The sequence below is a fragment of the Gossypium arboreum genome, chromosome 8 (genome assembly GCF_025698485.1).
Source record: "Gossypium arboreum isolate Shixiya-1 chromosome 8, ASM2569848v2, whole genome shotgun sequence".
In the NCBI taxonomy this organism is placed as follows: domain Eukaryota; kingdom Viridiplantae; phylum Streptophyta; class Magnoliopsida; order Malvales; family Malvaceae; genus Gossypium; species Gossypium arboreum.
In genome coordinates this window covers 76,769,280-76,791,809 of record NC_069077.1, presented here as the reverse complement: position 1 = coordinate 76,791,809, position 22,530 = coordinate 76,769,280, and the positions used below count along the sequence as shown (strand labels likewise).

Sequence of the window (22,530 nt, the reverse complement as noted above, 5' to 3'; positions counted from 1 at the left end):
TTCTCACATGTGGACAAACACAACAATAATTTCATTTGTGGTAAATAAATATCATTTCTTAATAGTAGTAAGCTACGCCAACAGGCTCTTGTTGGTATATCGGAGTCCCCAACATGACATTAATCAAAATTACAGGATACTATAAACATGTACACCCACTCTGTGATAAAAAATTCTTTTAAAAGAAAATGGTTAGTTTATAAATAATAAGTGACAGATTTATAAAGAAAGTTGGTAGAATTTTTTTTCTTTTAATTAATGTATAGGACTAACCTTAATGTTATTATTTTAAAATTAATATATTTTTTTAAAATCCTAAAATTCCTATTGTAAACTCAATATCCAGATATCGCATGTCACATCATCGGTTTGAAAATTTATTTATATAATACATAGTAAAATGTTTGAATATATAGATATATCTATTTATATAATAATATTTATAACAACTACAAAAATTATAACTATTACTCAAATTACTATTGAAACTTAATTTTGTAACCAAATACTCAAAATCTTATTGGAAATTTAATTTTGTAATTTTTTTAAAAAATATAAAATTTATAATGGCAAAAACATAATTATATAGTTTTTACGAATTTCACAATTTTAATTAACAATTTTTATAAAGTATTTAGTTACAACATTGGGTTTCCAATAGAAATTTTAGTAGATTTTTGCGATTTTTTAAAATCTTGTTATATAAATAATAGATTTTGGAACAAATATCATGGCATGTTGACCCTATTAATAGATCAATGTCGGTCAACTTAGTCAACTTTGATCTTTCATGAGTTTGGAAACCACGTTAGGTCCTTTCGGAATTTTTTACTTAGTAAATATGCATTTTACTGATCCTTATTTACTAAGTATTCTTAGAATTCGTGTGAGGTAACAGGGACGTGTTAGGTTTGAAACAATTTAATCACACAAATCTAAAAACTATGCAGATAACAAAGCTTGGTTAGAGTTGTTATGTAACCTACAATTTAATCGGGTTAGGATCTAAATTGAGCATGCACGTTTCAATTATATACCCAGTAGCCATCGTCTGGTTAGGATCGCTCAACTAATTCAGGTGCATTTCAATCACGTATGAACGAAATACAGACTTGATTTTAATTGAAAATATGATTGATTGAGGCACAAACATTATAAGCATGAATCAAATAAATATTATTTAATCAAAGCAATCATCCTAGCTTAAATAAAATTAAGCTAACATTGTTGTAAATAAGAACAAAGAACAAATAGCAAACATTTTTAGATTGAATTAAAGAAAAGAAAGATTAAACCCAAAGCAGAGTGGTTGTCACCCAAGACTCTGACCGACGAGGGTTCTTCACTCTTTCGCTTTGCTCCTTTGCTGATGGCTCTCCAAGGGGGCCGACCAAGGGCTCTTTAAGAGGCTTAATTGCTAAAATCTCTATGAAAAGATGATGCTAGGCGTGGGGAATGGAAAACGCTAAAGAGAATTGAGAGAGAAGAGAGAATGATGAGGGATGATGGATGATTGATGAGGGATCAAATGAGGCCTTATTTATAGGTGAAGAAAGGAGGGTAGTTTGCTAAAAATAGAAAGGTTTAGTCTCTTCAAGCTTTTCCAATGAGTGGTCGGCCATGCTTAGTGGATTTTGAGTTGAATTTTGCTTGATTTTTAAGCAATTGAAATGCCATAACAACTCAGGACTAAGACTCGGCCAAATGTAAATCTTCGGGCAAATCTCTAATTTCTTCAACATTGCAAGGACCTTGTGTAATTAAACCAAAAAGTGGTCTATGTGGACAACCATGTGTAGCCGAAATTGGGTTGACTTGGTCTTCAATTTTGACGGTTTTTGTAATCCAACAAAGCTATCAGACCTGTCTAAAATAAATCAATAAATTAAAGGACTAAAAAATAAAATAATTAATTAATTAAAACCCAGTTATTAATGAAATATTTTAAAATGAATTATTAAATATAATTTTATATTTTATTATTTAATTTAATCATGCATGGCTTATTTTATGTCTTAAAAATATAATATGTTCAAATAAATAAAAATAAGCCATTTTATGCATGGAAACTATATAATAAAGCATAAGATCACATTTTAATAATTTCCATGTCCTAATTTCATATTTTCACATATTTCATTAATTTATTAAACGATTACTTAATTTTAACAACGAATTTAAGTAAAAAGGTGATAAATTGCATAGGAAAAATCTTATATATTTTTCAGTTTACACACCCCCAAACTTAAATCATTGCTTGTCCCGAGTAATGTTTATGCACAGCAACAGGTCTTGCTAAGGCAAAATTGCTAACTGCTTAAGCAACATCAATCTTTGTCCCATAATCATGCATTAATAACTTCATGTTCATAGATCTTCTTTATTAACAAGTAATTCATAGGCAAACATTTTTAGAGTTTCATACTAAGTTTCAAAATATGCCAACATTAAGCATAGTTTGTATGTACGTCACAACCATAGATAACATTCTTCAGTCAATGTAAATTCTTATAAATCAAGCAAACAATCATAAGGCTTATTTATGATCTTCATATGTTGAACTTAGTACTTCCTCTCCACTAATTTAGGTGACATAATCATCAAATCAATAGGTCTTTTTTAAGATTGTAATGGCTCAGTTAAAGGTAGGGATTTTAAGAGATGAGACATTTTGGTTGCAAAATCTTAACCTTTAACTTTGTCTTGGATTTATCTGAAATACAGCCTTGTTCTTTAAATGAACCTTTGGAACACCCTCAAACTTATTTTGAACTCAAGTTCATACATTTTTCTTTTTGGAGACTGAGCAAACTTTTCTTCGCTCTTTCTTTATCTCAATTTTTTTTAGCATGAGCACATACATCTTTTTGAAAATTTCCTCAAATGTTGATTACCAAGACAACTTTAGTTAAGATGGGTGCACAAAATTAGGATAACTTAAAAGATGGTAATGTGGCTTATAGTGTAGGTTCATTACAATAAACAAGCCTTTAAGTTCAAAAATTACAGTTTTAAGGGTCTGATGTCATAGGGTTGGCTTGAAAAGGCTCAGACGATCCAAAGAAATAGTGCCTATATCATTTTAGATTTTTATGTCTCCTAGGATTTCGCTTCAAGAAAGTTACTAAGTTAATTCTAAAGATATAACCTTTCATGCATGTCTAATCTCAAGAGAAACTAAGTTTTCATCGCAAACATTACTAAGGCTAAAATCATACAAGCATTCCATTCTTCATGATAACATACTTTCACTCAGATAAAATCATCATTCATACTTTCATACAAACTATCTCATTAACAAAAAATGTCTCTAAACATTCATTTATTAAAACATACTTATGAAAGAAATGGTTGAAAAATACTTGAAAAATTTTAAAATTTGAGCAATTTTATTGCCTTACCCCCTTTTAAAAAGAAGCAATGTCCTCATTGTGAGAACAAAGTAATGAATGAAAATTGAACACCAGGTAGGGTTGTAAAGAAAGAGAGGTGAGTCATTAAGACTGCTTAAATACCAAGTCTTTCCTAATAACTAATCCTAGACATGTTCATTCCCATTACCACATCACTTAGTCTTATTCTTTCTAAAAAAGTGTTAAGTTTATTCATGCTTGTTATGCTTTATTCTGTAGAAATTAAATCCTAATTACAAAAGAAATAAATTCCTGAAGACCTAAAAATAATTAAATAAATAACAAGACAAGAATCCCCTTTTTATTTTTTTGACTCATTCCCCTTGTCTTTTTCAGCTAGATCTCCACTTGCATAATCAGTATCTTCCATCCATATCTCAAAGATTGCATCTGGGAACTCAGGAACAAAAGTATTAGAGATATTTTAAAAGTATTCCGAATTGAGTCATCTCTAATTTTTGCATATTTCCAGTAAGTTTGTTGTTGATTGTGCATGAACTTGCACATATCCATCATAATTTGACAACTCCGATTTCTTTGAAGCGCTTGCAGATGTCAGCATTGGAGTTGTAGATTCAGGTTCAACACTTAGCTTGACTGTTTCTTTTTCTGGCTCAACCTCTAGTTCAGGGGTTGCAGATCCTTCAACTGGTTTAGGACTGTTCGATTCCTTGTCAGATTTTTCTTCTTCAGTGTCTTTAATTGAATTAGCTTCAGTTTCAGTTTCATTTGTTGACTCCTCGGTATCTGGCTCAGTTGGCTCTTCTTGCTCGCCTTGATTCAGCTCATGCACCTTCTCTACTAACCTTTCAAGATCATGATTTGTAATGCACCCTTGAACATATTGCCCCTTCAGATTTGCTTGTGTTTTAACATGGGTGGTTAAGCAAAGTGAAGTGACTAATAATGGAAAATAAGCACTTCTATCTTCTTTTTAGCATAATCATGAATCTCCTTGAGAATAAATTTCCCAACATTAATGGACTTCTCTATCAAAATTACATATAACAAGAGCATCCGTTCCATCAAGATGGTGGAACTATGTGAGATAGGCATAAAATTGTAGCAAACGAAATAAAACCATACCTTTGCTACTGGTTTTAGGTATTCCTTTCGGCAAGAATGGCTCCCAAACTTTCTTATAATCCATTGGGATCTCGGATTTGTCACAACATCAAGCACTTGTTGAAGAAAATCCCAATTGATATTGTTCATCATAGGGTAGTACCCATCTTCTTGAACATCAGATAAGTTAAACAAATCATTGATGGACTTAGAAATAAGAGGTACCTTTTTCTTTCGAACGATGACCTTAGTAGCTCTTGCATAGTCAAACTAGCATAGAATTCTTGAACTAGTTCATCATCGAAAAGTGAACGAGCATCACAAAATCGTTCCCACTTAAGAGCATTGATTTTCTATTTAATAGGTATAGGAACAACCATCAAATCATGACTCTTCAAGTTAAAACCTATTTACGGCATCATAGGTTGATGCTTGAAGATTGAATCAAATCTCTCTTTCACTTCTTCATCGATCAAAATCGAGTTTTCAAGAGTAGTCTTTGAAGATCTAGTTCTTTTGCGAGACATGGTGTCTTTTCTTGAGAATTTGGAAAAGTTTCTGCACAAGGGGGAAAAGAGAAATCGACAAGGTGGGTAAGGACTTTCTACGACAAAAATCTTGCGACGGCAAGGATGGTGTGGCAGCAGCGATAGCAACGGCAGTGTGTGACAGTGACAATAGCGATGTGCGACAGCAACGTTGGTGCTTCGGCAATCTTCTTGCGACAGCAGTAGGTGATTTCGAAAAAAAAGGAAGAGAGACTAGGGTTTCTTTCAGGACTTGAGGCTAGCGATACAAAAGGGAGATTTAGGGATTTTTAGGGTTAAGCAAATTGCTTTGAGGGATATGAAAAATAGTAGAATGAAGAGGAGTTTATATAGGGAAGAATTAGGGCAACATGTAGCGAAAATTTAGCTACATTAGGCAAGTAATGGGAGTAGCGGAAAAGTATGGATTTTTCCCTCTTTTTTGTTGTCTTAGACCTCAAACTCAGACTGTATTTACAAACTTACTAAAAAAAAACTGATTAATACTTGGGCCAAATTTGACCCCCTTTATTAACTTAAATTTTAAAATTTAAACAAAACAAATGAAACATAAAAATTTTAAATCTTAATTAGAAAATTTCTTCGTAACAAATTACATTAAATTAATTCCCAAGAAAGGTTGGAGGGGTCACAGTGGTCCCGCTTAAGTTCCAATCTCTTTAGACAGAATTAATTAAATGTAATAAGTTAAGAAATAAGTTTTAATTATTTATGTATTTACAAAATGAGTTCATGAAAAATCAAGGGTCTGTTAATTTGAATGAGGATCTAACTCGCTCAACTTCACCATCCCAGTAGTGTTTGAGACGTTGACCATTAACTTTAAACGTACCTCCGTAATTGTTGTATAATTCAATAACTCCATAAGGATAAACTCAGTAGATGGTATAGGGTCCTTTCCATCGGGATTTAAGCTTCCTAGGAAATAACTTCAACCTTGAATTAAACAATAAAACCTTCTAACCTTCTTTAAACTCGCAAGGTTGTATATGAATATCATGCCATCTCTTTGATCTTTCTTTACACATTTTTGTATTCTCATAGGAAAACAACCTCAGCTCTTCCAACTCATCAAGTTATAACATCCTTCTCTCACCGGCTTGCTTAAGATCAAAGTTTAACTGCTTCAAAGCCCAGTGAGCTCTATTCTCCAACTCTAATGGCAAATGACATGCATTTCCAAAGACTAACTGATAAGGACTCATTCCTATCAGTGTCTTAAATGTTGTTCGATAGGCCCATAATGCATCATCGAGCCTTCGAGACCAATCTTTTCTGCTAGGGCGTACTACCCTTTCAAGAATACCTTTGATTTCATGGTTCACTCTTTCAACTTGCCCATTAGACTGGGGGTGATAAGAAGTAGCAATTTTATGCTTCACATCATATTTTTCAAGCAACCACTTAAGCCACAAAGTGAGAACCTTCATCACTAATAATAGCTCTTGGTTTCCCAAATCGTGTAAATACATGCTTATGTAGGAATCGTATGACTATCTTAGCATCATTTGTAGGGTATGCTTCAGCTTCAACCCACTTGGATACATAGTCTACAACAACTAAGATGTATTTGTTCCCATACGAAAAATATAACAGTCTGATTTAGACTCTAGTTAGAACAGTGGTTTCGAAACCACGTAACTGATTCTGAAAAAAATATTTTAATATTATTTTCTATGTCTGTGATATGTGAATTTATATCTGCGAAGTTTCTGTGATTAATTTGCAAAAGGGACCTAATCACGTAAAGTGTAAAAGTTGTGTGCTAGATGTTAAAAGTACCAATTTGATTTGGCTTATTTAAGTGATAGTCCTTGCATGTCAAATTTACCATTTGTTTTAATGGTGGACAAATATGGACATTAGTTGGTGGATTTTAAAATGAAATAGTTAAGGTTAAAATAGTCATTTGTGTAATAATATGTTTTATAATAAAGAAAACATAAAATTGCTAGGCATTTTCACCTTTTTTGGCTGATTATTTGAAAGAAAAAGAATAGAAAATATCAAGCTAGGTTTCGACTAGCTTAATCCTTGATTAAGGTATGAATTTTCGTCTGTTTTTGATAATTTCTACGTTTCTGTGATCGTTGCTTCGTGTTCTTCAAAACCCATGTCTGAATTAGAATTTCTATTGAAGGTTATGAAATGTGCCATTGATGTTTATATGAGCTTTGTAATGTTTTTATATGGATTATGAAAGATATATGTGAGATTATCATACTTTGTTCTTGAATTTTTGATGGACTAGAGCTATTTGGGCTAATTTCTAAAAATGAGGCTTTGAAGGACTAAATTGTGAATTAAATATGTTATTTGGGCTTGTATGGAAGCTATGTATACTCGGCCAAGCTATAGTCTTGGTGAATTTTTCATATGTGTGATTTTGTGAAAAATGGACTAAATTGTCAAAGTGTGAAAATGTATGGGTTAAAATGCAAAGTTCCCTAAATATGTGTTCATGGATTATTTTGATGCAAAGTTCCCTAAATATGTGTTCATGGATTATTTTGAATGAAATGAATGATTGAATGGTTGAATTTGAATTGTAATAGATCAAGAACAGAGAAAATCAGACTTAGATCGAGGGAAGTCCAAAATAGTTGAATAGTTAACTCGTTTCCGTCCGAAATTCATACGAGGTAAGTCAAATTACAATTACGTGTTAAATTGACTAAATTCTATGCATACAAACTATAATATGTGTTGGAAGACCTTGAGAGCCTGATGAATAAATTTTGAGTAAACTCCAATAATATGCTAGTATCTGAAAAGCTCTGTATGTTTCTAAAAGAACGTTGACATTGATCTGAGATATCGTGTAAGACCGTGTCTAGGACACAGGCCTCGATTTGAGATTTACGTGTAAGACCATGTCAGGGACATAGGCATCGTATTTAATTTTGTGTAAGACCCTGTCTGGGACAGAGGCATCGAAGCTGAATTACATGTAAGACCACGTCCGGGACATCAGCATTGTACCCATTTATGAGTGTCTGTATCGTTTCTGAATCATCTGATGATAGAATACGAGATATGGGAATGAATATATAAAATGTATGATCTATACAGGTACGTTTGTATCATACTAAATTTCTGAATATGAAAGACTCTGTTTCTGTGAAATAATGAATGGGAAGTAGTATGAAATCATGGAAATGAAATATGACATATATACAAGCAAATGAGCATGGTTAGGCTTATGAACCATTCTGTGAAATGGTTATGAATTCTTGCTGTAGATTTTTACTTTATATGATTTAATAGTTAAACCAATTGAATTTGGCTTACTAAGCTCTTTGTAGCTTACTTTGTATAATTTCTGTCTGTTTTACAGTTATTGTAACTACTAAAGGCTCGGGGATAGTCGAGGATTGTCACCACTTTATCGAACTCATTTTGGTACTTTTGAAGGTGTAAATATTTTAAGTATGGCATGTATAGCCTGGAATATCTATGTATTTAAGTTTTGATATGTATATATGTTATGCCATGAGAGTTGGCTAGCAAATGATATGTTTGTGCTTAGTTTTGGTATGGATTTGAATAAGTTATTGAATGATGATGATTAGTTATAGTAAAGCATGTTTTGAGCATGGAATTGGCTGAAAATTTTTGTATAAATGTTGTTTAATGTTACTTGTAGGAATAACCCAAAAAGGGGTGGCAATTTGGCTTAAACCAAGCCTACATTGTGCCACACGGCCAGGGCACACAGGCGTGCCTTGTGGCCGTGTATGCAAAGCAGTAACCTCCTAAGACCATACAATTAAGACACATGAGCATGTCATATGGCCGTGGGGTTAAGTCAGTAGCTAGCTAAGTATCACACCGCCATAGCACACGGGCATGTCTGTTGGCCGTGGGTGAAAGTCAGTATGTATGCCTTGTTTTGGCATGGCCTGGTCACATGGGCATGTGACATCAACAGAATTGAAAATTTTTCTGAGTTCTGAAATTTATGAATGTGCTCGGTTTAGTCCTGACTGTCCTTAAAAATATGATTTAGGTCTCGTAGACCTTCATAAGAGATGGATTGTAGATGATTGCCTATGTATTAATTTTATGTGATATTTGTGATTTTGAATTGGTCTGAAATATTCTATCTGTTTGGTAATGCATCGTAACCCTAATTCGATGACGGTTACGAGTTAGGGGTGTTATAAAGAAGGAAACGGGCCTAAGAAGTTAATGTCCCATACATTGAATAATTCAATCTCCAAAATGTTTGTTAAGGGCATCTCATTCCTCCTTGATATATTTCTGATCCTTTGGCATTTATCACAGTTCTTCACATAAGCATAAGCATCTTTAAATAGTGTAGGCCAAACGAAACCTACTTGCAAAATCTTAGCTATAATACGTGAACCACCAAAGTGTCCCCCACTTGGAGATGAATGTAAATGATACAAGATCTCAGCAATCTCACTTTCAGCTACACGCTTTCAGATTATATTATCTGCCCACTGTTTAAACAAAAACGAATCCTCCTAAAAATAATACCGACTATTATGAAGGAATTTTTTCCTTTATTGGTATGTCATTTCTCGAGGAATTATTCCACATGCAAGATAATTGGCAAAATCAGCAAACCAAGGTGTTTCATGAATTCGTCTTATCTCAAATAAGTGTTCATCTGGGAAATTCTCGTTGATAGGCACACATGATCGAATTACCTCATCTTGCTCCAACCTCGACAGATGATCATCTATTTGATTTTTAACTCCTTTTTTATTTTGGATCTCAAGGTCAAATTCTTGGAGTAAAAGTATCCAACGAATTAGCCTCGATTTCGCATCTTTCTTCGTGAGCAAGTATTTAATGGCTGCATGGTTAGTAAATACTGTAACTTTGGTACCTATAAGATATGAGTGCAATTTTCCAAAAGCAAAAACTATGGCAAAAAGTTCCTTTTTAGTTACCATATAATTAAGTTGGGCTCTCGTCAAAGTTCTACTTGTATAGTAAATAGGGTGAAACACTTTGTTTTTTCTTTGACCCATCACAGCTCCAACGACATAATCACTTGTATCGCACATCAACTTAAAAGGTGAGCTCCAATCAGGTGTAATGATTATTGGGGTTGAGATTAACCATTTTTTTAGATCTTCGAAAGCTTCCAAACATGCTTTGTTGAAATCAAACAATGTATCTTTCTTTAACAACAAACACAACGGTTTAGAAATTTTTGAGAAATCTTTGATAAACCTTCGGTAAAAATTGGCATGACCTAAGAAACTTTTGACTCATTTCACATTAATTGGGGCTGGTAATCTTTCAATTACGTCCACCTTGGCTTTATCGAATTCAATTCATTTCTTTGAGATTTTATGCCCTAAGACAATCCCTTCCTTAACCATAAAATGGTATTTTTCCCAAGTAAGGACAAGATTCGTCTCTTCGCATCTCTTCAGTACCTTAGCCAAATTACTCAAACAAATATCATAAGTTTTACCAAAAACAGAAAAATCATCCATGAAAACCTCAACAAAATTTTCAACCATATCAGTGAATATTGCCATCATGCATCGTTGAAATGTTATAGGTGCATGCATAAACCAAAAGCCATTTCACCTAAAAGAAAATGTATCGTATGAACAAGTAAAGGTTGTTTTATGTTGGTCCTCTAGAGCTACAACTATTTGGTTATATCCCGAGTAGCCATCTAAAAAAAATAAAATTGATTACCTGCCGGTCGATCTAACATCTGATCCATAAAAGGCAACGAAAAATGGTCCTTCCGAGTGGCTTTATTCAATTTTCTATAATCAATATAGATTCTTCAACCAGTAATAGTTCTCATTGAAATCAACTCGTTATGCTCATTTTCAGCAATCGTGATTCTACTTTTCTTCGGCACACACTGCACTGGACTTACCCACGAACTATCTGAAATAGGATAGATGATTCCTGCATCTAACCATTTGATCACTTCCTTTCTCACAACTTCTTTCATAATAGGATTGAGTCTCCTTTACCCATCAATTCTAGCTCTTTCGCCTTCTTCAAAAATAATTTTATGCATGCAAAAAGAAGGGTTTATACCTCGAATATCAGCTATGGTCCAACCAATTGCTTTCTTAAATTTCTTTAGAACAACAATTAGTTGCTCCTCTTGATCTTTCGTCAGTTCTGCTGAAATAATCATTGCCAAAGTGGAATAGTCACCTAAATACACGAATTTTAAATGGGAAGGAAGTACTTTTAGTTCGAGTTTAGGTGGTTCTTCAATTGACAACTTGGGTTGCACAAATTCTCTGAATTCTATCTCCAGTGGTTCAAACCATGTGGATTGAATAAAATTTCTCATATTGGTTTCCATCAAAGCCATGTTTTCTTCACTTTCTTCATCCTCCAAAGGGTTAAGATCTAAGGCTTTCTCCAATGGATATTCTTCAAAATTGCTTTCCATAAAAACCAAGGTTTCTATCTTTTCCATAACTAAACACTCTTCTATCAGACCGGGAAATTTCATTGCTTTAAGAATGTTAAAAGTTACTTGATTTCACCTTTCTGCACATCAATTAACGTTCTTCTCATGGCTAAGAAAGGTCTCCCAAGGATGATCGACACTTCCTTATCTGCTTCAAAATCTAAGACAATGAAATTAGCAGGAAAAATAAATTTATCGACTCTTACCAAAACATCCTCGATCTTTCCCTAGGGATATGCTAAAGATCGGTTTGCTAGCTAAAGCGTCACAGTTGTAGGTCTTACTTCACCTATCCCTAGCATCTTGAAAAGTGACTTAGGCATCAAGTTGATACTCGCTCCTAAATCACACAAAGCTTTACCACAATAAGATTCACCAATGTTACAGGGTATATAGTAAAGCTTCCTGGGTCTTTCAATTTCGGTCGCAGTTTGTTCTGCAAGAACGCACTGCACTCATTTGTTAAGGCAACAGTCTCATACTCACTCAGCCATTTCTTCTTGGACAGTATATCCTTCATAAACTTCACATAATTTGGCATTTTTTCTAAAGCTTCCACCAACGGAATATTGATGTGTAACTGCTTCAGAACATCCAAAACCTTCTTGAATTGCACCTCCTATTTCTGCTTGTGTTGCTACAATCTTTACGAATATGGGGAGATGGAACTTTTGATTGATTTGAACAACTCTTTTGAGTAGGTAAATTTGTATCCAAAGAAGATGTTAAAGTATCTGAATTCACTAAGTTAAGATTTTCCTTATCAGTCTTTGTAGATTTTGACTCTTTTGATGTAGGAATTTCAACAGCTAGTTGATTCTTCTCAACGGGCTTATCTTTGACATCAATCAATCGGGGTTCCATAATTGTGCCACTTCTTGGATATGTTCTTTGATATGTTCTTTACCCAAATTTCTTGGATTCTTAGTATTGCTCGATAAGGTTCCTTGCGGTCTATTACAAAGCTCCGTAGCTAACTGACCTATTTGGTTTTCCAAATTTTTCAATGTTGCTGCTTGGCTTTGGATCAAAGCGTCATTTTTTACCATGTACGCTTTCAACAAGTTCTCCAAACTGTTTGATGCCTCAAGTTGAGGTGGTTTTGGAGCTTGCTGATTAAACCCTTGAGATTGGTTGGGTCTATGCTGCAATAGGCTGTTGTTCGGTCCATTTCCTTGGTTGCTCCAAGAAAAATTAGAATGATTACGCCATGAAGGATTGTAGAAGTTGGACTAGGGACTTTGTCCACTTTTATTTTGATTTTGGTTCCCCACATAGTACACTAACTCAGGATTTGATGAACAATTCTTAAAAGAATGACCTTCTCCACTGTACTTACAATAGACTACTTCAAATGAACTTAGTGGCTGAGTTGTAGAATTATTAGCACTATTAGCGGCAAACTATTTTAACATAGAGGAAATAGATGATACCTGAGCTAATAACGAAGTGATGGCATCAACTTCATGAGCTCCGGCTACACGTCTTCCTGAAGCTGTTCGATTTGTTGGCCATTGATAGTTATTACTCGCAATCCTCTCAATAATCTTACAAGCCTCATTATAAGACTTAAACAAAATTCCACCATTCGCAGAAGCATTTACCATCGATCTTGTATGTGCAGTGAGACCATTATAGCATGTCTCCAACTTGATACAATGAGGAATCCTGTAACATCCTGATTTTGGGCCTAGTCAGAATAGTAGTTTTGAGACCACAAATTCAAAGTAGAAAAATATTTTTTTTTATGATTGTTTTGAGGTCCATGATATGTTTGCATGATTGTGTGAAAGTTTCATAAAGAAATTTTATGAGTAAGTGTCCAACTCAACTTTTAGGACTAAATTGAAAAAGTTGCAAAATGTGAGTTCTAGAAGTTTTAAGAATGAAATTGGCATGGATTATTAATTAGAGGTCCTTAAATAGAAATTTTCCCAATTTCTATTTTTATGGACAAAAATGGGCATGGGTATGTAAAATTTCAAAGAAATGTCTTAAGAGAATTTTTGTCATTTGGTTAATAAAAGAATAAAAAAGGGAAAATAAGTCAAAAATTGTGTCCATCTTCCTTTCCTATTGCTGAAATTTCTAAGGAGCCATAGCTAGGGTTTTGTTCATCCTTTCAAGCTCAATAGTAAGTGCATCCTGGCCCCATTTTTAATGTTTGTTGTATTTTTGAAGTTGCCATCAATCGATCTAGCTATTTCTACCATTTATTTAAGCTAGGGTTCATGTTAAAAAATCTACCCATGTGTGACATGGATGTATGTTGATGTTTCATGGTAGATTATGAAAGTTTGATGTGTGTTTAACATCTTTTACTAAGTGATTTTTGATGGAAATGCATAAAAAGGACTTATTTGTAAAAGATGTAAAAATGTGTAGTAAAAATCTAATTTTGATGAAAAATATGGGCTAATATGAGCGTGTGTGTGGGTCGGCTAGGCTTGAGTAATAAAGAAAATGAGTTCATTTCATTTTACGGGCCTAAGGACTAATTTGTAAATATGTGAAAGATTAGAGGTAAAAAGGTAGTTTTGTCAAAGTATAAGTTATGGACTGAATTGAATAATGTGTGTATTAAATAATGTGTGTATTAAATAAGCTAAATTTGGTATTATAGAGCACGGAAAATGAAGAACAAACCTTGATCAGGGGAAAAACAAGGTGTACGACGATTAGATTCGTTTTTACTATTTTTGGTACCAATGAAAATTCATGTGTAAATAATGCAATGTTGTATCATGTTTTAATGCTTTATTTATGTATGAATTCCCATGTTTAATTGTTATAATGAGTGTATGAATGACATTATGGTCAATGAGAATAACATTGTGAAAGAGTTCGACGAAGATGTGACATTGAGAAAATCCCATTTGAACTTTAGGAATAGATTGGGATTCGAGTGACATGTCACTAGGAACTGTGTGATTATGAGCTCATGAGATTATGTGATGTATGTAATGTGATCCGGGTGCTGGTCTTGTACGTCTACCGGTGGCTGGGTAGCCCGGCATGTGTTGCTAGTACCTGTCAGCTTGTATGAGCAGCCCGAGTAGTTACGTCCTGACTGTCAACTTGTGTGAGCAGGCCCGTGATTAGCTTGAGACCAAGCGATGTGTGATATGTGATATGAGGTAGCATGTGGCTACATATGAAGCATTATGTGCAAGCTTTCCGTGTATCTGATAGTATTCTAAGTGTTCAACGGGTAAATCAGTGGGTTATTTGACAAGTAAGTCAATGATGAGGAAATATGAGGATGTGTTACGAGTTGGTACAGGTATGTATGAAAAACTCATATGAATAAGCTCGATATGTGATGAACTTTTGGTAAGATTGAAAATGAGTAAGTTATGCCTATGAAACTATGATGACATATATGTAAATTATGTTAAGTTAATTGTATAATATTCATGATTATGTTGCTATTTATTTGCATGTGAACTTACTAAGCTATATGCTTACTCTCCTCTCTTTCCCATTTCTTATAGTATTGCAAAGCTAGCTCGGGGATTGAAGGACGTCGGAGACTCGATCACACTATTAATTGGACATTTAGGTATAGTTAGTCTTAACATTTTAAGTATGACATGTATAGGGACTTGGTCTTTTTGTTATATGTCATATTGGTTTAGCCAAATGTGTTGGCTCATGATGATATTTGATTCATTTTGTGTATGGCCATGAGGTATGGCTTATAATGATTATTGGGTTGTAAGCCTATTTATTCAAGCATGCATGTACTTATGCAATTGTGATGTGGTTAGTGGTTGTGTGTATGTGATGAGATGTGTTGTGGCTATGAATGATTATAAATTTAATTGGGATTTTTTTAATATGATGATAACCATGACTTAAGTGAGAATTGGTAAGATGGGCTTGATAAAGTATGGTGTCTTATGCATGTATAAGCTAACATGATAATGCCATAATCATGTTTTTTTGTGTATGTTTAAGTGCTTAATTATGCCACGTCAAGTTCCCTTGAAGTTATGTATGTGTTTGTGCAAATAAATGTGGCAATTGGCTCGGAAAGTAGCCTTAAAGTTGTCCAAACGGGTAGACACACGGGCATGTGTCTAGGCCATGTGTGACACACGGTTTGCCACATAGGCGTGTGATCCGGTCGTGTGTCCCCTACACCCTAATTAGGTAAAACAAAATTCTCAATAGCAAACACAAGGGCAGAGACACGACCGTGTGAAGGACACGACCTCAGGACATAGACGTGTGCCCTAGCCATGTGAAGTCTGCATCTGATTTTTGGAATTTAATTCGCCACACGGCCTAAGCACATGGTTGTGTGTCTTGGCTGTGTGACCCTATTTTGTTGATGATGTCATAAACAGAGAGTTACACGGGCTGAGGACATGGGCATGTCCTAAGCCACACGGGCGTGGGTGACCACAGGCCTACCCACACAGGCGTGTAACCCTCCAACATAAGAAAATTTCTAAGTGTTGTATAAGTTCTGAAAGTTTTCGATTTAGTCCCAAACCACACCCAATGTATGTTTTAAGCCTCATGGGCCCATATAAGAGACGTTACGTATGTTAATGAATGGTTTTAATTTAGGCAAAATTTTATGGCCCGGTTTTGTATGAAAGTTTATGTTTGAGTCTGACAACTTCTCGGACCCTATCCTGGTGTCAAATATGGGTAAGGGGTGTTACAAATCCCATGATGAGGACACTTATGAAGTAACTCCTTGAATCGCTCCTAAGCCTCATACAAAGACTCGTTATCCAATTGTTGGAAAGTTGTGATCTCATTCCTCAAATTAGCGTTTTTGCTAGGCGGGAAATACTTAACCAAAAATCTCTCTAATTATTCTTACCATGCAGATATGGAACTTGGTGGCAATGAATTGAGCCGTGCTCATGCTCGATCTAGTAACGAGTACGGAAACAACTTCTGTAACAGTCCGATTTAGACCCTAGTCAAAATAATGGTTTCGGGACCACATATCCGAGTTAGAAAATATTTTAATATTATTTTTTATGCTTATAATATGTGAATTTATGTCCCTGAATGTTTCGTATGAAAATTTGATTGTTTGTGTGTTTAATTTTAAAAAAGGACCTAATCACATAAAATGTAAAAGTGGTCATCTAATTGTTAAAGGGCTTATTTGATATGTCTTTATAATTGAGAGGTCCTTATGTTGTTATTTGACCATTGAACATATGAGTGGACATCAATGGCCTTGATTTTAATGTTTATTAAAGTTTTAATGTAAGGGAAAAATGGTGAACAAAGTATTAATGTTTATTAATTAAACAAAACATGATATTTGTTTCATTCTTTCATCATATGGCTGAATATATCAAAGAAAATAAGAGAGAAAAACAAATTAGGGTTTCAGCACTTTGATTGGTGATTAAGGTATGGATTTTGTTCGGTTTTTTATAATTTCTACGTTTTTGTAATCGTTGCTTAGTAATCTATCAAGCCCATGCCCTAATTTCTGATTTTATTGATGATTTTGAGTTATTCAATTGTTGATAATGTGCGATTTATGAAGTTTTATGATAGTAAATGAAAGATATGTGTCAGATTACAAAGTTTTGTCTTTGAATTTTTGATGAAATTGAGTAAAATGGGCTAAATTATGAGATTTGTAATTTGAGGGACCAAAATGTGAAATAAATGAAATATATGGGTTTGTATGAATATCGGCTAAGCTTGTGTAAAAGGAAAATTTGTGTATTTTGTGATTTTTTTGGAATAGGGACTAAATTGTCAAAATATGAAAATATCAGGGCTAATTTGTAAACTGCCCTAAATGTGTGTTTGTGGATTGATTTGAACGATTTGGTAAATAAAACAGTTAAATTTGAATTTATATAGATCAAGAATTAAAGAAAACAAAATTAGATTGGGGAAAGTCGAAAGTTGTCGAGTAGCCGATTCCGTCTATCTGAATCCGTACGAGGTAAGTCTATATACAAATAAATGTATTTTAAATGGTTTATTTATGCTTATATGTTATTGAACAATAATGAATGGCTTTATGCTTTGAATATGAGACATCCGAGAAAGTTTTGACAAAGTTCCGACGTCTGAAAAGCCCCGTACGAACCTTAGGAATAGTTAGGATACATATGTCATGACATAGGATCTGATATGTGTTATCATGTAAGACCATGTCTGGGACATTGGCATCATACTTGATTTCGTGTAAGACCCTGTTTGGGACTTGGCAACGATATTTTATTACAATAAGACCACGTCTGGGACGTTGGCATTGTACGAGCTTTCTGAGTTATCCGCGTATCCTTATGATTCCGAACGCTTCAACGGGCATTCTGAGAAATGAATGATAATATGAAATGTGTATCCGATTCAGGTACATTTGAGGTTGTATATCATATTTGATGTTGAAAGGTAAGTATATGTATCTTTATGATCAAGTGATTATATGTGACAAAAGTATAAGAAAATATGCATTATGTGCAAATGAATGGAGAATATGTGAAATGTATTTGAGCTATGTGTTTTGTAATAGCATGTGGTTAAAGATTATATGTATATTATGATGTTTATATGTTTATATTGTTAAGTTTATTTGTATATGGCTTACTAAGCTTTTGAAAGCTTACTTTGTGTGTGCTTGCATTGTTTGATGGATATCGTAGCTATCGGGAGCTCAAGGATCATCGAGGATCATCACCACACTATCTAACTCTATTTTGGTAGATTTTGAAAGTGTAAATAATGGAGTATGGCATGTATAGGCTAGAAGTACTTTGATTATGTTTTTTGATGTATATATCTAGCCATGTGATTTGGTTTGATTATGGTTGTGTATATGAATGAGTTCTTGGTATAAAGTATGTGATGTAATATGATCAATATGATGTGTTTTATATGACTATAGAAATTGGTCATTTTGGTAAGTATTGGTATATGTTTATTTGAGAAAGTGGTAAGTTTTGGTCATGAGATTGAATGATGTAAATTTGAAGTATTGAAACATATGCTTTGGTATGATTTTGGGTTAGATTTGGTATGATTTAGATGGTGAATTGAGAATGGAATTTGTTGATAATGTAATGGCATGAATGATGTATGATTTGGTTATAAAATGGTTGAGAATTTGGTATAAAATGTTGTGAATTTGATGCTAGTAGGGAGGACCCTTAATGGGTGGCAAATTGGCCTTGTAAATGGCATATTTTTGCCCACACAGGCAAAGACACGGGCTTGTGTCTCAGCCATGTTGCTCGAGAGCCATTTTGAAATGAGCTTGGGTAGACCACACGATTGTACACATAAGTGTGTACTAGGCCGTGTGGCCAAGTCAGTTTTGACCACGGGCTAGACACACGGGCGTGTGATTGGCCGTGTGATCCAAGTCAATAGCCTCCCTGATTTTCACACGGCCTAGTACACAAGCGTGTCTTGTGGCCATGTAGACAAGTCAGTATGTATGCCCTGTTTTGACACAACTTAGACACACAGGCGTGTCTAAAGCCGTGTGAGTCACACGGCCTGTTCACACGGGTGTGTGACCTGTACAACTTTGAAAAATGTTTAAGTTATCCAAAAATTTTGTATGAGCTCAGTTTAGTCCCGACCTCTTCTTAATGCATGTTTTTGGTCTCGATGACCTATATAAGAGACTTCATTGTGATGTATGACTATGATTTTGAATGAAGTTTATGAATTGTTTGTAAAATGTTCCAATTAGTTTGGTAACGCCTTTAACCCTAGTCCGGCGACAGATATGGGTTAGGGGTGTTACATTTGGTTGGTATCAGAGCTATGGTTTAGTTGATTCTAGGACTAACGTAGCGTACGTGAGTCTTGCTATACATGCCATATTTATGAATTGTGATAGTGTGATGAATCTTGACATTGAAATGTGCTTTTATATAGCAGATGGATCCCAAACCAGCCATAGTTGATGATGTCGAAAGTAATGCACCTGCTCCCGTGCAAGGGATAGCACCATCCAATTCTAGACCGGCTACGAGTAGCCATGATGGAGAGGCTAGACAAGCCTTCTATCAAATGATGAATGATTGGTTCAGTCAATACATTAGAACTAATCCGGCTGTTCAACAACCCCCAACTCCGGCTAATCCTCCAAGTCCCTTCTATGTCACAAGCCAATCTAAATCAGTTGATTAAGCCTCTGGTTGATAAGACTAGAAAATATAGGGCCGAAGAGTTCTGAGCTACCACTAGTGATGATGCTAAGAGAGCCGAGTTCTGGTTAGAGAATACGATACGAGTGTTTGAAGAATTATCATTGACTCCAGAAAAATGTTTAAAATATGCCATTTCACTTTTGAGAGATACGGTGTATCATTGGTGGAAGATACTAATATCTGTGGTCCCGAGGGAATGAGTCACCTTGGATTTCTTCCAAGCTGAATTCTGAAAGAAATATATCAGTCAGATATTTATCGACCAGAAACGTAAAGAGTTTCTTAAGCTTAAACAAGGCTGTATGTTATAGAATACAAGCGAGAATTAGTGAGAATGAGTCAGTATGCTAGAGAATGTGTTTTGACTGAAGCTATAATATACAAGAGATTCGAGGATGGCTTGAATGAGGATATCCGTTTGTTAGTTAGGATTCTTGAGATCAAAGAATTCATTGTGCTTGTTGAATAAGCATGTAAAGTCGAAGAACTTGGAAAAGAGAAAATTAGAAAGGAGAAAAGAAAAGTTGATTCAGAAGCTAGAGAAGTGCGAAAGAGATCATAGAGCAAGTCATTTCAGTCTATATCAAAGAAATTCCTAGATGATTATAGCCATTCAAAAGGTAATGTGGGACATTCGAGTAGAGATCGTGCAAGATCAGACTCGAACTTCAGAGCTCCAGCTACATCTATTGCCAGTGTTGGAAATATTCGATCTGATTGACCCGGGTGTAAACATTGTGGTAAAAGACATCCCAGCAATTGTAGACTGTATGATCGGACTTGTTTCAAATGTGGATCATTAGACCATTTTATCTATGATTACCCCGAGTTTGTTTAGCAAGAAATTGCACAAAATTTGAGGCCAAGTGGCAATACATCTCGTGGTAGACCTCCTAGAAGTATGGGAAATGTGAGTGGTAGTTAAAGAGGGACTAAAGATTCTGCTGTTAGATTCGAGGGTCGTGCACCTGCCAGAGCCTATGCCATCCGAGCTCGTGAAGAAGCTTCGTCTCCTGATGTTATAACTAGTATTTTCACACTTTATGATACTTCTGTGATTGCTTTGATAGATCCTGGATCATCGCATTTGTATATATGCATGAATTTAGTATCCAGTAAGACTTTTCTTGTAGAGTCTACTGAATTTGTGATTAGAGTATCAAACCCTATAGGTAAAAGTGTTTTAGTTGACAAAGTTTGCAAGAACTGTCTGTTAATGTTTCAAGACATTTATTTTTTGACTGATTTGATGTTATTGCCCTTTGACGAGTTTGATATAATTTGGGTTTGGATTGGCTAATTTTGCATGATGCTATTGTGAATTGTAAAAAGAAAACTGTTGATTTAGATACAAGAATGATGAAATAGTTCGAATTGAATCTAGTGATTGAAATGGATTGACTGCTGTGATATCTTCAATAAAAGCTCTGAGTATTGTGAAAAACGGTTGTGAAGCTTACTTTGCCTATGTGATTGAGTCGAAAGTGTCTAAAAAGAGAGTTGAATCAGTGCCTGTTGTCTGTGAATTCCCTGATGTGTTTATTGAAGAACTTCCAGGATTACCTCTGATTTGAGAAGTTGAATTTGGCATTGAGTTAGTACCGGGAACTACTCCAATTTTGATAGCTCTGTATAGAATGGCTCCGACTGAACTAAAAGAATTAAAGTCTCAGTTGCAAGAGTTGACCGATAGAGGGTTTGCTAGACTGAGTTTCTCACCTTGGAGTGCACAAGTTTTGTTTGTGAAAAAGAACGACGGTACGATGAGAATGTGTATTGATTATCATCAGTTGTAAAGTGACTATCAAGAATAAATACCCTTTGCCCTAAATTGATGATTTATTTGATCAATTGAAAGGAGCAACAGTATTTTCGAAGATAGATCTGAGATCAGGCTATTATCAGTTGCGAGTAAAAGACTAAGACATTTCGAAAATTGCATTCAAAACGAGGTACGGTCACTATGAGTTCTTAGTTATGCCTTTCAGATTAACTAATGCACGTGCTATCTTTATGGATTTGATGAACAAATTTTCAGACCGTATTTAGATCGATTTGTTGTTGTATGTATTGATGACATATTGATTTATTCGCATGATGAATTCGAGCATGCCGAACATCTGAGAATAGTGCTACAGACTTTGAGAGATAAACAATTGCATGTGAAGTTCAGTAAATGTGAACTCTGTTTACGAGAAGTCAGTTTTCTGGGTCATATTGTATCAGGATCAGGTATCCAAGTTGATCCGAGCAAAATTTCAGCTATTTTGGATTGGAAGCCTTCGAGAAATGTTTCTGAAGTCCGCAGTTTTTTGGGACTGGTTGGTTATTATCGAAGGTTCGTAAAAGGCTTTTCGATGATTGCGAATCCGTTGACAAAGTTACTTTAGAAAGATGTGAAATTTGAATGGTTTGAAAAATGTCAGAAAAGCTTTGATCAGTTGAAGGCCCTATTGACTGAATCTCCAATTTTAGTACAACCTGAACTGGGTAAAGAATTTGTGATCTATTGTGATGCTTCGTTGAACGGTCTGGGATGCGTTTTGATGTAGGAAGGCAAAGTCATTGCTTATTCTTCGAGACGGTTAAAGCCACATGAAAAGAAGTACCCGACGTACGACCTTAAGTTAGCTACGATTGTATTTAGTTTGAAGATTTGGCATCACTATCTGTTTGGTGAAAAATATCACATATATTCTGACAATAAGAGTTTGAAATATCTGATGACTCAGAAAGATTTGACTCTGCGATAGATAAGATGGTTAGAACTGTTAAAAGACTACGAGCTTGTGATTGATTATCATCTGGGAAAAGCAAATGTTGTTGCTGATGCTTTGAGTCAAAAATCACTATTTGCTCTACGTGCGATCAATGGTCATTTGGTTATTTCTGATGATGGTTCAGTTTTAGCT

At 34.7% G+C, this 22,530-nt stretch overlaps 1 non-coding gene across 1 annotated transcript; it reads left to right on the top strand.

The window, feature by feature from the left end:
* The first annotated feature begins 16,137 nt into the window (after positions 1 to 16,137).
* On the top strand, positions 16,138 to 16,244 carry LOC128279954 (small nucleolar RNA R71). The gene has a single exon (XR_008270138.1). It is a non-coding gene; the product is annotated as a small nucleolar RNA R71 (small nucleolar RNA).
* Positions 16,245 to 22,530: the final 6,286 nt, after the last annotated feature.